This window comes from Triticum dicoccoides, chromosome 2A (assembly GCF_002162155.2).
Source record: "Triticum dicoccoides isolate Atlit2015 ecotype Zavitan chromosome 2A, WEW_v2.0, whole genome shotgun sequence".
Taxonomy (NCBI): Eukaryota; Viridiplantae; Streptophyta; class Magnoliopsida; order Poales; family Poaceae; genus Triticum; species Triticum dicoccoides.
In genome coordinates, this window is record NC_041382.1 from 684,773,802 (window position 1) to 684,791,200 (window position 17,399).

The following is a 17,399-nucleotide window of genomic DNA, read 5'->3' on the forward strand; positions in this document are numbered from 1 at the left end:
GCGTCGTCCGAGCAGTCTGCAAGCAGAAACGCAGAGGCGGCCATGGAGGCCCGGTGGCTGGGGCGGTGCCAGAGCTGGCCGGAACCGGCCGGGGACGGCCGGACGGCGGCGGCGGAAGGGAATCGAGCAGTCTGCCACGCAGCGGGAACTTCCGGGCGGCAGTCGGGTCTTCGCGGGTTTTTCTCTGGATTTGCTCGGGAGGCCTGATCCAAATTTGAATAAGATGTATTTTATGTTTAGAATAAAATCTGATAAAAAGAATTGCATCTACCTCATTTGATTGAGGGACGTTTTTGAGCCTTCGTGATGTAGCATATTTCAATTATTTTTTACTTCAACATATATACATGATCTTTACCAATGCTATATCTCACTTACTACGAGATACATCACCGCCTCGCCTTCGACGATCCTGCTAGTGGGTTGGACTAGCAAGTGGTTTCCCTTTTGCACGAGTCCAGCTCACATGTTTCTTATTTACGCACTGGTTATTTTTTGATTCGGAGCATAATGCATTGCTTCTCGCCCGACTCAGCCAGGTGGACCATTCTAAATTGTTATTTTGTTTTTTCTGTTTTGTGTTTTGGTTTGTATTTAATTTCCTTTTCATCATCACCTTTTCTTTTTATTCCATTTTAAGGTTTGTTTCTTCTTATTATATTTGTATTTTGGGTTTTTTGTTCCTTAATTTTGCCGTTCTTCATTTTGTTGTTTATTTAGTTTTTTATATACATATTGACTTTGTTTGAATAAACATTGAACATTTTTAGTATATATGTTGAACTTTGTTCAGATGCACGTTGAATATTTTTCCAAAATGTCATGAACATTTTTTTAATATGTGAACATTACTATGAATAGCACATAGATTTTTTGATATATGTTATGAACATTTTTATAAAATCAAGTGAACCATTTTCTAAATTTTATGAATACTTCTTAAAATGTTATGAACATATTTTCAAACCTGTTTAATGGTATTTTTTACAAACTGCTAAAACATTTTTTTACATTTTCTTGAAGATGTTTTTAGAAAAAAATTATGAACACATTTTTAATATTCATTTCTGTTTTATATTTTTATATTTTAAATGTGCATTGAAAACATTACAGAAACACTTCAAACATTTTTCAGATACAAGTCAAACATTTTCTAATACACGTTGAAATTTTTGGAAATACGTGTTGAACATTTGTCAAATGCATGCTTTACATTCTTCAAATGCACTATGAACATTTTTTTTAAAGAAACCGTGCACATTTTTACAACACCCATTCATCATTTTTCAAGTACTGGCCAGACAATTTTTTCTAAATACTTGGTGAACATTATTTTAAATACCTCGGTCATTACATGTTCAAAACTTGTAAATACACCATAAACTTTTTAAATGAATGATAATAATTGTTAAACATGTGATGAACATTTTTTTAAATAGAAGTCGAAGATTTTCTATAGATTGATAAAAAATAGTTTCCAAGATAATAGTACATTTCCTAAACTATTTTCTAAAAGGAGTGGAAAAACGAAAACATAAAACATAAAAAAAATCAAAGGAGACGACTATGCTGCGAATTGCTAAAGCATAATGTTGACTATAGATTTGTTAGTTATCAGTTTCCCAATCCAAACTCACAAAAGTTACACAGTTTTAACAACCTATGATTTTGGCAAATATTGGCAAGAATGTTAGGCGGCAAACCAGTCAACATCATAGATCCACCCAAATCCAGCTCACAAACTCTATTTGGCGCTTCACGTGCCAGTTACTTTGTTACTCAGAACTGGCGCACACCTCCATCTCTTCTGTCGGCGCTCTAGGTGGGCACATATATAGTTCGGCTTTTCAAAAGCTCCGGTTTTGGGAAGCTTACAAAAGCTTTCAAACCAGGTTTTTCTTTTATGTGTTTTTGGTTTTCTGGTTCACTCATTTTTTTCCTTCTGCGAGAGGCATATGTTTACTTCTCATGGAGGCACGTATTTACTTCTATGAGAGGCACATTCATGCCTTTTTCGGAAAGGAAAAAATGTACTCCTGGTTCGGTTTTTTCGTCTGTTTTTCTTCTGAAAAAAAAGTTTGTCAAAACTTATCAACATGGGATGTAGTTTTGAAGATCTCGACGTGAGGAATCCAATGGTGAAAACGGTTTGAGATTTGGATGCACTGTTTAAGAGCAAATACGTTTTGAATAAACGGATACAGGAAAAAAAAAGAGAACTCCCAGGTCAGTGCGCCACTTGTCGCGAAGGTGGGAGTGACCTTTACAATGAGTGTTCCTTAATAAGTGATTTCGCACTGTTGAAATACATAACTGATGGTCCTGGCTGCTGCGTTGCGTGTTGTGCGAGAGATAGACATGGGCGACTCGGCTGGGAGGCGCCTTAAGCCAGGAGGAACCGTGTTTAGAGTTTCCTTATTTAATTCACAGAGTTGATTTTTGGGTTCTAAATAAATAAAAATAACTTCAAACAAATTTGCAAAAAATTCACATAAATACCTAGTCTCATAAAGAGTGTTGTGAACATTTATTATGGCCTAATATAGTTTGGAAAACCTTTTGTTTTGCAATAAGGTCGATTTGAGTCTTATAAATGGTTTCCACATAAACTTTAATAACTCCAAGTAATATTCTAATAATTTTACAACTCTTTTCTATACTGAAGGTATCATATTACCTTCTCTCATTTTATTATATTCTTGAGTAGATTTGTTTTAAGAATAAAATTCAAATAAGACCCAACATAATTATTCGGGAAAGCCATTTTATTCCCTCTTGGTTTAAAATTCAAATAAATTCTCAAAAGTTTTAAATTTCACTCAAATTCAGACAAAAAAAGCAAGCATCAATTTGTTTTATTTATATAAAAATTCCAAAATTTAGAATTTGGGGATGTTACATGCCATGTCATTAAGGTTGTTAGTGGACATTACACTTTTGTCCGCTTCATGTCTTTTGACCTTTGTTTTTACCTTGTTCACTAACTATACCTTGTGTCCTCGTGTTCTTCCTAGATAATGGTGGATGTATGTAAGGATCCGCAAATTATGTGCACATTTATCACATATATTCTGGATAGTGTGAATGAGTTGTTTGTAGACCCGTATGCAAACTACATTGTGCAGGTAAATTCTAGGGTGTTTTTGTAGTTCATGAAATAATATCTTAGCGAAACGTACACTTTACCTATGTTTTATGGACAAGTTGCATCACATTATTGAGCACGGAGGGCGTCACCACCAGAAGTTATTGTTTTGAAATTAGCTAGCTAGTAGTACACATGATCCATGAAAAACACTTTCCAAAGACATTCAGAAGTGCTTAATCTGCGGCAGCCAACATGATTCCAAGATGGTCATAACTGAGATCCTCTAGGAGGGAGGTGGTCAAAATATTGACCATCTCCTGGCGTATGCTTCTTAAAAAAATCTTAACTCTGTATGCCTAGAGAGATGTACATGACTAATATTGTGTGGTTGCATCATCTTGCAAGGTATGATGATCCAACAGTATGTCAACTGATACGTCTCCAACGTATCTATAATTTATGAAGTATTCATGCCATGTTTACAACAATTTTATATGGTTTTAGTATGATTTTATTAGAACTAACCCGGACTGACGTTGTTTTCAGCAGAACTACCATGGTGTCGTTTTGTCTACATAAATAAAGTTCTCAGAATGGGTTGAAATTTTACGGTGATTTTTTATGGACCAAAAGAGAACCCCGAAGCACCGGAGGTGGGCCAGAAGAGTCCCGAGGAGGCCACAAGCCTCCAGGGCGCGCCCTAGGGGGGGGGCGTGAGGGCTTGTGGGCCCCTCGGGCACCCCCTAACTTGTTTCCAATGCCAAAAATTCTTATAAATACAGAAATCTCTAGAAAGAAACCTAGATCGGGAGTTTCGCCGCCGCAAGCCTCTGTAGCCATGAAAAAACAATCGGGAGCCCGTTCCGGCACCCTGCAGGAGGGGGAAACCATCATCGGAGGCCATCTTCATCTTCCCGGCGGTCTCCATGACGAGGAGGGAGTAGTTCACCCTTGGGGCTGAGGGTATGTTCTAGTAGCTATGTGTTTGATCTCTCTCTCTCTCTCTCTCTCTCTCTCCCTATCTCTCTCATGTTCTTGGTTTGGCACGATCTTAATGTACCGCGAGCTTTGTTACGTTGGATCTTATGGTGTTTCTCCCCCTCTACCTTCTTGTGATGAATCGAGTCTTGCTCTTTGAGGTTTCGTTATGTTGGATTGAATATTGGATTTGAGAACACTTGATGTATGTCTGGCATATGGATACCCGTGGTGACACTGGGGTATTATATTGGTTCACTTGATGTATGTTTTGGCACTCAACTCGCAGGCTCCCGAGGTGACATTGGGGTAATCTATGCATAGGGGTCGATGCACGTTTTCGTCGTCCGTTCTTCGATAGAAACTTTGGAGTGATTCTTTGTTGCACGCTGAGGGATTGTTATGTGATCCAATTATGTTATCATTGTTGAGAGATTTTGCACTAGTGAAAGTATGAACCCTTGGCCTTGTTTTCAAGCACTGCAATACCATTTTTGCTCACTTTTGTTACTAGTTACCTTGCTGTTTTTATATTTTCAGATTACAAAAACTATATCTACTATCGATATTACACTTGTATCACCATCTCTTCGCCGAACTAGTGCACCTATACAATTTACCATTGTATTGGGTGTGCTAGGGACACAAGAGACTCTTTGTTATTTGGTTGCAGGGTTGTTTCAGAGAGACCATCTTCATCCTACGCCTCCCATGGACTGATAAACCTTAGGTCACCCACTTGAGGGAAATTTGTTGCTGTACTACAAAACTCTGCACTTGGAGGCCCAACAACGTCTACAAGGATAAAGTTGCGTATAGACATCAAGCTCTTTTTTGGCGCTGTTGCCGGGGAGTTGAGAGCTTGAAGGTATATCTTTATATCTTGCAACTGAATCTTTTAGTTTCTTGTGTTATCACTAGTTCAGTCTATAAAAGAAAACTACAAAAAAATGGAATTGAGGTTGCCTCATATGCTTCATATTTTTAATGTCTTTCTGAAAATGATGGAAAGGAAAAGTGTGCTCAAGTGTTAGAAGAAGAAGTCAGTAAAATGTTTGGAATAAAATCTTTGAATGATGAGCATGATTGCAATGTTGTTAGTATGAATTCTTTGAATATCCATGATGCTAATGATATGCAAAGCCATAAGCTTGGGGATGCTATGTTTGCTGAGGATGATATTTTTAGTCCCCCAAGTTTTGATGAGCAAATTTATTATGATAAAAGCATGCCTCCTATTTATGATGATTATTGTGATGACATGTATGCTATAAAGAGTAATGATAACCATGAAACTTGTCATCATGATTTTAACCAAGTGTCTCATGATAGCTATTTTGTTGAATTTGCTCCTCCCACTACTATGAATGAGAAGAATTTTGCTTATGTGCAGAGTAGTAAAATTTCTATGCTTGTGGATCATGAAAAGAATGCTTTATGTGATAGTTATATTATTGAATTAATTCATGATGATACTAAAAATTATTATGAGAGATGGATATATGCTTCTACGTCTCTCAATAATATCAAGTTTCCTCTCTATGTGTTGAAAATCTTGAAGTTTTACTTGCTTTACCTTCCTATGCTAGTTGATTCATGGTACCATAAATTGTTTGCTCACAAAATCCCTATGCATAGGAAGTGGGTTAGGCTTAAATGTGCTAGTCATATTCTTCATGATGCTCCATTATGTTTCAATTCTTATCTTTTATGTGAGCATCATTGAAATTATCATGCTGGCTAGGGGCGTTAAACAATAGCGCTTGTTTGGAGGCAACCCAATTTTATTTTGTGTTTTTTTGTTTTTGCTTCTGTTCTTGAATAATACACAATATTACTTCTGTAGTAATTGTGTTTTAACTAGTGTTTGAGCCAAGTAAGACCTTTGGGATGGTCTATGGTCATAGTTGATTTGATCTTGCTGAAAAACAGAAACTTTTGTGTTCATTGCCAGAATTTTAGAAATCCACATAAGCGTGCTTTTGATCTGAAGTTTTTACACAAGATTGATATACAAATTGCACGGGTTTTCCTAAACTTCCAAAATTTTGGGGGTAGCAAAAATATACGAAATTTCCAGATTACAACAGACTGTTCTGTTTTTGACAGATTCTGTTTTCAATGCATAGTTTGCTTGTTTTAGGGTTTCGATAGATTATATTAAGTGATATAAATTGTGGAAATGATAAGTTACTGTAGGCATTGTGTGAGAACAATTATGAATCTTGTCTTTGACAATACCCAACTGAATGATTTGCTTTATTATACTAACGCATCTCACAAAGTTCCGTTAAGTTTTGTGTGATTGAAGTTTTCAATTTTTGGGTGAGATATCGATATGAGGAGAATAAGGAGTGGAAATACACTAATCATGGGGATGCCTAAGGAAACACAAGGTAATATTCAAGGAATATCCAAGCAACTAAGCTTGGGGATGCCCCGGAAGGCATCCCCTCTTTCGTCTTCAACATTATCGGTAACCTCATCTGGAGCTATATTTTTATTTGTCACATGATATGTGTTTTGCTTGGAGCGTCATTTTCTTTTGTTTAGATTTTCTTGCTGCTATTTAGAATAATTTTTTGTATGTTTTATTTCAATAAAAGTGTCAAGGATAGCCTTCACCATGCACAATTTGCAAGTATATGAGTTGCTGTTTCAAAACAGAAAGTTTGTCGCTATTGCAAAAATTTCCTAGAAAAGTCAGAATGTGATAAAATCTTGAAATTTTGAAACAATATGCAATGATAAAATCTCTATAGTGTGGTAATTTTTTAGAATTTGTGAGTTAAATAAGTATGGATCTTCCTTAGTCCTTTATAGACTATTCTGTTTAGACAGATTGCTGTTATGTTTGCATATGTTTACTTGTTTAATGATTCTATTTGAGGATATGACTCTTAAATGTGCAAAGGCATTTAGTATGAAATGTTAAATAATAATTTTAGTGATTTTCTACAGTAGAGAATAATAAGGTTATGCATTGATTTATACTAACTTATCTCATGAGTTCTTGTTGAGTTTTGTGTGGATGAAGTTTATAAGATTTATGGAAACCGTGATATAAAAGGAATTAAGGAGACACAAAAGCTCAAGATTGGGCATCCCAAGATAATATTACAAGAAGTCTCAAGCATCTAAGCTTGGGGATGCCCCAGTTGGCATCCCACCTTTCTTTATCAACAATTATTGGTTAGCTTCGGTTGAGCCTAAGTTTTTTTGCTTCTTCACATGATATGTGCTATTATAGAAATGTCATTTTATTTTGTTTTTATTGATGTTTGAATAAAGTACTTAAGATCTGAAATTTTATTGATGAGAGAGAGTCTTCACATAGCTACATGATTATTCAACTACTCACTGATCTTCACTTATATCTTTTTGGAGTAGTTTGCTAGTTTCAAGAAGGAATATAATAATAACTTTCATAAAGAGCATTGAATATATGAGAAGTTTGATTCCTTGAATTTGTTTTGAGATACAAAGATGGTGATATTAGAGTCATGCTAGAGAGTAATTGTGGATTGGTAGAAATACTTGTGTTAAAGTTTTTGATTCCCTAAGCATGCACATATGGTGAACCGTTATGTGATGAAGTCGGAGCATGATTTATTTTTTGATTGTCTTACTTATGAGTGGCGGTCAGGGACGAGCGATGGTCTTTTCCTACCAATCTACCCCCTACGAGCATGCATGTAGTACTTTGTTTCGATAGCTAATAAATTTTTGCAATAAGTATGTGAGTTCTTTATGACTAATGTTGAGTTCATGGATTCTCTCACCCTTCCACCATTGCTAGCCTCTCTAGTACCGCGCAATTATCGCAAGTGCATTAAACCCGCCATTTACCTTCCTCAAAACAGCCACCATACCTACCTATTATGGCATTTCCATAGCCATTCCGAGATATATTTCCATGCAACTTCCACTGTTCCGTTTATTATGACACATACCATCTTGTCATATTGCTTTGCATGATCATGTAGTTGGCATAGTATTTGTGGCTTGGCCACCATTCATATTTTTTATACATGTCACTCTTGATCATAGCACATCCCGGTACACCATCGGAGGCATTCATATAGAGTCATATCTTTGTTCTAGTATCGAGTTGTAATTCTTGAGTTGTAAGTAAATAAAAGTGTGATGATCATCATTATTAGAGCATTGTCCCATGTGAGTAAAGGATGATGGAAGCTATGGTTCCCTCACAAGTTGGGATGAGACTCCGGACTTAAAAAAGAGAGGCTAAAGAGCCCCCAAAAAAACAAAAAAAATGAGAGAAAAAGAGATAAGGGACAATGTTACTATCCTTTTTCCCCACTTGTGATTCAAAGTAGCACCATGTTCTTCATGATAGAGAGACTCCTATGTTGTAAATTTCATATACTACTGGGAATTTTTCATTATAGAACTTGGCTTGTATATTCCAATGACGGGCTTCCTCAAATTACCCTAGGTCTTCGTGAGCAAGCGAGTTGGATGCACACCCACTTAGTTTCTTTTTGAGCTTTCATACAGTTATAGCTCTAGCATCTGTTGCATGGAAATCCCTACTCACTCACATTGATATCTATTGATGGGCATCTCCATAGCCCATTAATTTGCCTAGTTGATGTGAGACTCTCTCCTTTTTGTCTTCTCCTCACAACCTCCACCATACTCTATTCCACTTATAGTGCTATATCCATGGCTCACGCTCATGTATTACGTGAAAGTTGAAAAATCTTGAGAACATTAAAAGTATGAAACAATTGCTTTGCTTTTCATCGGGGTTGTGCATGATGAAATATTTGTGTGATGAAGATAGAGCATAGCCAGACTATATGATTTTGTAGGGATAACTTTCTTTGGCCATGCTATTTTGAGAAGACATGATTGCTTTATTAGTATGCTTGAAGTATTATTGTTTTTATGTCAATATTAAACTTGTGTTTTGAATCTTATGGATCTGAACATTCATGCCAAAATAAAGAAGATTGCATTGATAAATATGCTAGGTAGCATTCACACTTCATAAATTCTTTTTTTATCATTTACCTACTCGAGGACGAGAAGGAATTAAGCTAGGGTTGCTGATACGTCTCCAATGTATCTATAATTTATAAAGTATTCATGCCATGTTTACAACAACTTTATATGGTTTTGGTATGATTTTATTAGAACTAACCCGGACTGACGCTGTTTTCAGCAGAACTACCGTGGTGTCGTTTTTTGTGCAGAAATAAAAGTTCTCGGAATGGGCTGAAAATTTACGGTGATTTTTTATGGACCAAAAGAGAACCCCAAAACACCGGAGCTGGGCCAGAAGAGTCTCGAGGAGGCCACAAGCCTCCAGGGCGCTCCCTAGGGGGGGCGCCCTGAGGGCTTGTGGGCCCCTCGGGCACCCCCTGACTTGTTTCCAAAATTCTTATAAATACGGAAACCTCCAGAAAGAAACCTAGATAGGGAGTTCCGCCGCCGCAAGCCTCTGTAGCCATGAAAAACCAATCGGGAGCCTGTTCTGGCACCCTGCCGGAGGGGGAAACCATCACCGGAGGCCATCTTCATCTTCCCGGCGATCTCCATGATGAGGAGGGAGTAGTTCACCCTCAGGGCTGAGGGTATGTGCCAGTAGCTATGTGTTTGATCTCTCTCTCTCTCTCTCTCTCTCTCTCTCTCTCTCTCTCTTTCTCTCTCTCTCTCTCTCATTCTTGATTTGGCACGATCTTGATGTATGATACGTCTAAGTTGTATCTATAATTTTTGATTGTTCCATGCCAATATTCTACAACTTTTACATATATTTTTGGCAACTTTTTATACTATTTTTGGGACTAACATATTGCTCTAGTGCCCAGTGCCAGTTCTTGTTTGTTGCATGTTTTTTTGTTTCTAGAAAATCCATATCAAACGGAGTCCAAATGGGATAAAAACTTACAAATATTTTTTTGGAATATAGGTGATTTTTGGGAAAACGAATCAATGCGAGACGATGCCCGAGGGGCCCACAAGGATGGAGGGCGCGCCCTGATGACCCATAAGTGTAGGCGATCTATCGTAGCCTTTTCGATAAGTAAGAGTGTCGAACCCAATGAGGAGCAGAAGGAAATGATATGCAGTTTTCAGTAAGGTATTCTCTGCAAGCACTGAAATTATCGGTAACAGATAGTTTTGAGATAAGGTAATTTGTAACGAGTAGCAAGTAATAAAAGTAAATAAGGTGCAACAAGATGGCCCAATCCTTTTTGTAGCAAAGGACAAGCCTGGACAAACTCTTATATGAAGGAAAGCGCTCCCGAGGACACATGGGAATTATCGCCAAGCTAGTTTTCATCACGTTCATATGATTCGTGTTCGGTACTTTGATAATTTGATATGTGAGTGGACCGGTGCTTGGGTACTGTCCTTACTTGGACAAGCATCCCACTTATGATTAACCCCTATTGCAAGCATCCGCAACTACAACAGAAGTATTAAGGTAAACCTAACCATAGCATGAAACATATGGATCCAAATCAGCCCCTTACGAAGCAACGCATAAACTAGGGTTTAAGCTTCTGTCACTCTAGCAACCCATCATCTACTTATTACTTCCCAATGCCTCCCTCTAGGCCCAAATAATGGTGAGTGTCATGTAGTCGACGTTCACATGACACCACTAGAGGGATGACAACATACATCTCATCAAAATATCGACGAATACCAAATTCACATGACTACTTATAGCAAGACTTCTCTCATGTCCTCGGGAACAAACGTAACTACTCACAAAGCATATTCATGTTCATAATCAGAGGGGTATTAATATGCATAATGGATCTGAACATATGATCTTCCACCAAGTAAACCAACTAGCATCAACTACAAGGAGTAATCAACACTACTAGCAACCCACAGGTACCAATCTGAGGTTTGGATACAAAGATTGGATACAAGAGATGAACTAGGGTTTGAGATGAGATGGTGCTGGTGAAGATGTTGATGGAGATTGACCCCCTCCCGATGAGAGGATTGTTGGTGATGACGATGGTGATGACTTCCCCCTCCCATAGGGAAGTTTTCCCGGCAGAACAGCTTCGCCGGAGCCCTAGATTGGTTCCGCCAAGGTTCCGCCTCGTGGCGGCGGAGTTTCTTCCCGAAAGCTTGCTTATGATTTTTTTCCTGGACGAAAGACTCCATATAGCCAAAGATGGGAATCAGAGGGCCACCAGGGGGCCCACGAGGCAGGGGGCGCGCCCAGGGGGTAGGGCGCACCCCCACCCTCGTGGCCAGGGTGTGGGACCCCTCTGGTACTTTCTTTGCTCAGTATTTTTTATATATTCTGAAAATAACCCCTGTGGAGTTTCAGGACTTTTGGAGATGTGCAGAATAGGTCTATAATATTTGCTCATTTTCCAGGCCAGAATTCCATATGCCGGCATTCCCCCTCTTCATGCAAACCTTGTAAAATAAGAGAGAATAGGCATAAGTATTGTGACATAATGTGTAATAACATCCCATACTGCAATAAATATCGATATAAAAGCATGATGCAAAATGGACGTATCAACTCCCCCAAGCTTAGACCTTGCTTGTCCTCAAGCGAAAGCCAAAATCGAAAAATGTGCCCACATGTTTAGAGATAGCGGTGTCGATAATATAAAATACAGACATGAGGCATCACAATCATTCTTAGAACAACAACAACAACAATATATATATATATATATATATATATATATATATATATATATATATATATATATATATATATATTGTCATATGATCTCTTATGCTAAAGTAACAACTCAATCACAATTTCAAGTATGAATCATAAACTTCATTGAGAACCAACAAACTCTAATCTCAGTCATTGAGGCAATTGCAATTTATCATAACATAGGAAAGAGTCAATATAAGAGCTTTTCAGTAAGTCCACATACTCAACTATGATTTAGTCTTTCACAATTGCTAACACTCACACAATATTTATGGGTATGAAGTTTTAATCGGACACAGAGAAAGATAGGGGCTTATAGTTTTGCCTCGCAACTTTTTACCTCAAGGGTAATGTCAACAATAATAGTTCATGAAAACTCACATCCAATTAGCTATATATATCAGGATCTTTCCAACACACTGTGCTTGCCAAAGGATAAAATGTAAAAAGGAAAGGCGAAAATCACCATGACTCTTATATAAGGTAGAGGGTAAAAGTAAAAGATAGGCCCTTCGCAGAGGGAAGCAGAGGTTGTCATGCGCTTTTATGGTTGGATGCACAAAATCTTAATGCAAAAGAACGTCACTTTATATTGCCACTTGTGATATGGACCTTTATTATGCAGTCCATCGCTTTTATTTCTTCCATATCACAAGATCGTATAAAGTTTATTTTCTCCACATTAATAGATCATACATATTTAGAGAGCAATTTTTATTGCGTGCACCGATGACAACTTACTTGAAGGATCTTACTCAATCCATAGGTAGGTATGGTGGACTCTCATGGCAAAAACGGGTTTAGGGATATTTGGAAGCACAAGTAGTATCTCTACTTGGTGCAAAGAAATTGGCTAGCATGAGAGGGAAAGGCAAGCTCAACATGTTGGACGATCCATGACAATATAATTTATCTCAGATGTAAGAAAACATAACCCATTACGTTGTCTTCCTTGTCCAACGTCAACTCTTTAGCATGTCATATTTTAATGAGTGCTCACAATCATAAAAGATGTCCAAGATAGTATATTTATATGTGAAAACCTCTCTTTCTTTATTACTTCCTATTAATCGCAACGATGACCAAAACTATGTTTGTCAACTCTCAACAACTTTTATTCATCATACTCTTTATATGTGAGCTCATTACTCTCCATAAGATCCATATGATATCTTTATTTCTTTTTATTTCTTCTCTTTTATTCTATTCCCTCAAGATCATAGCAAAATAATCAAGCCCTTGACTCAACACTAATCTTTATTATATATAGCTCATGGACTCGATTACATAGGAAGATCATAAAGCAAAACTCGCAACTAGATCATACTAAAACTTTATTCTACTAGATCAAGATATTATCAAAAGGATCGAACTAAGAAAAACTGTAAAGATAAAAGTGATGGTGATACGATACCGGGGCACTCCCCCAAGCTTGGCAGTTGCCAAGGGGAGTGCCCATACCCATGTGTTTATGTTTCCTTCCTCGGAGGTGGTGATGAAGGAGTTGTTGATGATGTGCGCTTCTTCCTTAATTTGCACTTGAGGACAGAATTATGCTCCTTTAGGTCCTCGATCTCCCGCTCGAGGCTTAGTGCCTTTTTCCATAGTTCTTGTTTGTTCTCCTGCAAGAGACGAAAAGGGATAAACCCGATCTTAGGTTTCTTTGCTCTATTGGGGAGGCTTGACTTTTTGAACTCCACATGCATGTCCCCGGGTTTAGGTAATGGGACTTCATATTCATCCGAGCTCGTCTCCTCCTTTCCTTTAGGCTCATAGTCTTCTTCTTCCTCCGTGGTCCAACCACAATGCTCCAAGTCCCCATAGACCTTATGATCTGCAAGGTAATCAGCCACATAGCTTTCTCCCTCTGAATCTTGGGATGACATATTGCTCTAATCTGCAGCAAAAACAACTCGAAACAAAAACAGAGGATATTTGCGTGATACGATGGTCAAAACCTTTGGGAGATTATATAATGAATTTTTACCGACCAAAAGAAGCATCGTGCAAGAAAACAGAGTCCAGAGAGCACACGAGGTGTCCATGAGGCAGGGGGAGCGCCCTCCACCCTCGTGGAAGCCTCGTGTCCTTTCTGGTCTGCCTCTTATTTTCCTATTTTCTTAAATATTCCAAAACGGAGAAAAAATGCCATTAGAACTGATTTGGAGTCTGTTTACTTACCGTACCACATACCTATTCCTTTTTAGAGTCTGAAACATTCTGGAAAGTGTCTCTTATGTATTCCTCCGGGGTTACGGTTTCAATAATATTAGTTTCAACATTTATGGGATTACCTGAGATATAATATTTGATTCTTTGACCGTTCACCACCCTCGGATTTGTGCCTTCAAAGTTGTTGATTTTTATGGCACCAGAACGGTAGACCTCCTCAATAACGTAAGGACCTTCCCATTTAGAGAGAAGTTTGCCTGCAAAAAATCTTAAACGAGAGTCGAATAGCAACACACAATCACCTACATTAAACTCACGCTTTTGTATCCTTTTGTCATGCCATCTTTTAACTTTTTCTTTAAACAGTTTGGCATTCTCGTAGGCCTTGGTTCTCCATTCATCAAGTGAGCTAATGTCAAATAACCTCTCTCACCGGCAAGTTTGAAATCATAATTGAGCTCTTTAATGGCCCAATATGCCTTATGTTCTAGTTCAAGAGGTAAGTGACATGCCTTTCCATAAACCATTTTATATGGAGACATACCCATAGGATTTTTATATGCAGTTCTATAGGCCCATAATGCATCATCAAGTTTCTTGGACCAATTCTTTCTAGATCTATTAACAGTCTTTTGCAAAATTAATTTAAGCTCTCTATTACTAAGTTCTACTTGACCACTAGACTGTGGATGATATGGGGATGCAATTCTATGATTAACATCATACTTAGCAAGCATTTTACAAAAAGCACCATGAATGAAATGTGAACCACCATCAGTCATTAGATATCTAGGGACTCCAAACCTCGGAAAAAATAACTTCTTTAAGCATCTTAATAGAGGTGTTATGATCAGCACTACTAGTTGGAATAGCTTCTACCCACTTAGTAACGTATTCAACAGCAACTAAAATATGTGTATACCCATTAGAGGAAGGAAACAGTCCTATATAATCGAAGCCCCAAACATCAAATGGTTCAATAACGAGTGAATAATTCATAGGCATTTCTTGATGTCTACTAATATTATTGATTCTTTGAGATTCATCACAAGATAAGACAAACTTACGGCCATCCTTGAAGAGAGTACGCCAATAAAAACTAGATTGCAATACCTTATCTGCAGTTCTATCTCCAGCGTGGTGTCCTCCATAAGCCTCGGAGTGGCACTTGCGTATGATCTGTTCCTGTTCATGCTCAGGTACACAACGTCTAATAACACCATCTACTCCTTCTTTATAAAGATGTGGGTCATCCCAGAAGTAATGTCTTAAATCATAGAAGAACTTTTTCTTTTGCTGGTATGTGAAACTAGGTGGTATAAATTTAGCAACAATGTAATTAGCATAATCAGCATACCATGGAGCAGTACGAGAAGCATTTATGACAACTAATTGTTCATTAATAAAGCTATCATCAATTGGTAGTGGGTCATCAAGAACATTCTCTAACCTAGACAAGTTGTCTGCAATGGGATTCTCAGCTCCCTTTCTATCAATAATATGCAAATCAAATTCTTGTAGCAAGAGGACCCATCTAATAAGTCTAGGTTTAGCATCTTTCTTTTTCATAAGATATTTAATAGCAGCATGATTAGTGTGAATAGTTACTTTAGAATCAATAATATAAGGTCTGAACTTATCACAATCAAATACAACTGCTAAGAATTCCTTTTCAGTAGTAGCATAATTTCTCTGGGCATTGTCTAGAGTTTTACTAGCATATTGAAAAACATTTAATTTTTTATCAACTCTTTGCCCTAGAATGGCACCTACAACATAATCACTAGCACCACACATGATTTCAAAGGGTAAATTCCAATCAGGTGGCTAAACAATAGGTGCAGAAATCAAGGCTTTCTTAAGTATTTCAAATGCTTCTACACAATCATCACCAAAGACAAAAGGAACATCTTTTTGTAATAGGTTAGTCAGAGGCCGGGAAATTTTTGAGAAGTCCTTAATGAACCTCCTATAAAAATCGGCATGACCAAGGAAACTTATTATACCTTTGATGTCCTTGGGACATGACATCTTTTCAATAGCATCAACTTTATCTTTGTCAACTTCAATACCTCTTTCAGAAATTTTATGCCCCAAGACAATACCTTCATTAACCATAAAGCGACATTTCTCCCAATTCAAGACAAGGTTAGTTTCTTCACATCTCTGCAAAACTCGATCGAGGTTGCTCAAGCAATCATCAAAAGAGGATCCATAAATAGAGAGATCATCCATGAAAACTTCACAAATCTTTTCACAAAAGTTAGGGAATATAGCCATCATGCATGTTTGAAAGGTAGCAGGTGCATTACATAAACCAAAAGGCATACGCTCTATAAGCAAAGGTACAGAAAGGGCAAGTAAAAGTAGTCTTTTCTTAATCATCAGCTAACACAGGTATTTGAGAGAAACCAGAGTAACCATCTAGAAAGCAAAAATGTGTATGTTTGGATAATCTTTCTAGCATTTGATCAATGAAAGGCAAAGGTAATGATCTTTTTTAGTAGCTTTATTTAATTTGCGGAAATCAATCACCATCCTATAGACTGTAATAATTCTTTGCGGAATCAATTCATCTTTATCATTAGGAACGACAGTAATACCTCCCTTCTTAGGGACACAATGGACAGGGTTTACCCACTGACTATTAGTAACAGGATAAATTATACTTGCTTCAAGGAGCTTTAATATTTCTTTTCTTACCACTTGTTTCATCTTAGGATTTAGCCGTCGTTGGTGATTAATAACTGGTTTGGTGTCTTTCTCCAAATTTATTTTGTGTTGACATAGAGTGGGACTAATGCCCTTAAGATCATCAAGAGTATGTCCAATAGCATCATGGTGCTTCTTCATGCTCTGAAAGGTTAGCACTAATAATAACAGGATATATCTTCTTTTCATCAAGATAAGCATATTTAGGAGTATCAGGCAATGGTTTAAGCTCAAACACGGGATCACCCTTGGGTGGAGGAGGATCCCCTAGGATTGCAATAGGCAAGTTATGTTTCAGAATAGGTCCCTGTTTAAAGAATACTTCATCTATTTCCCTTCTTTCATTCATAAACATATTGTTTTCATGGTCTAGCAAATATTGTTCTAAAAGATCGATAGGAGGCACAACAATAGAAGAAAGACCAATAATTTCATCTTTACTAGGCAATTCTTTATCATGGGGTTGTCTACGGAACTTAGAAAAATTAAACTCATGAGACATATCCCCTAAACCAACAAAAACAATATCCTTATTGCAGTCTATCTTAGCATTAACAGTATTCAAGAAGGGTCTACCAAATGTAATGGGACAAAAGTCATCTTGTGGGGAACCGAGAAAAAGAAAATCAGCAGGGTATTTAACTTTCCCACACAAGACTTCAACATCTCTAACAATCCCAACTGGTGAAATCGTATCTCTATTAGCAAGCTTAATTGTAACATCAATTTCTTCTATCTCAGCAGATGCAATATCATGCATAATTTCTT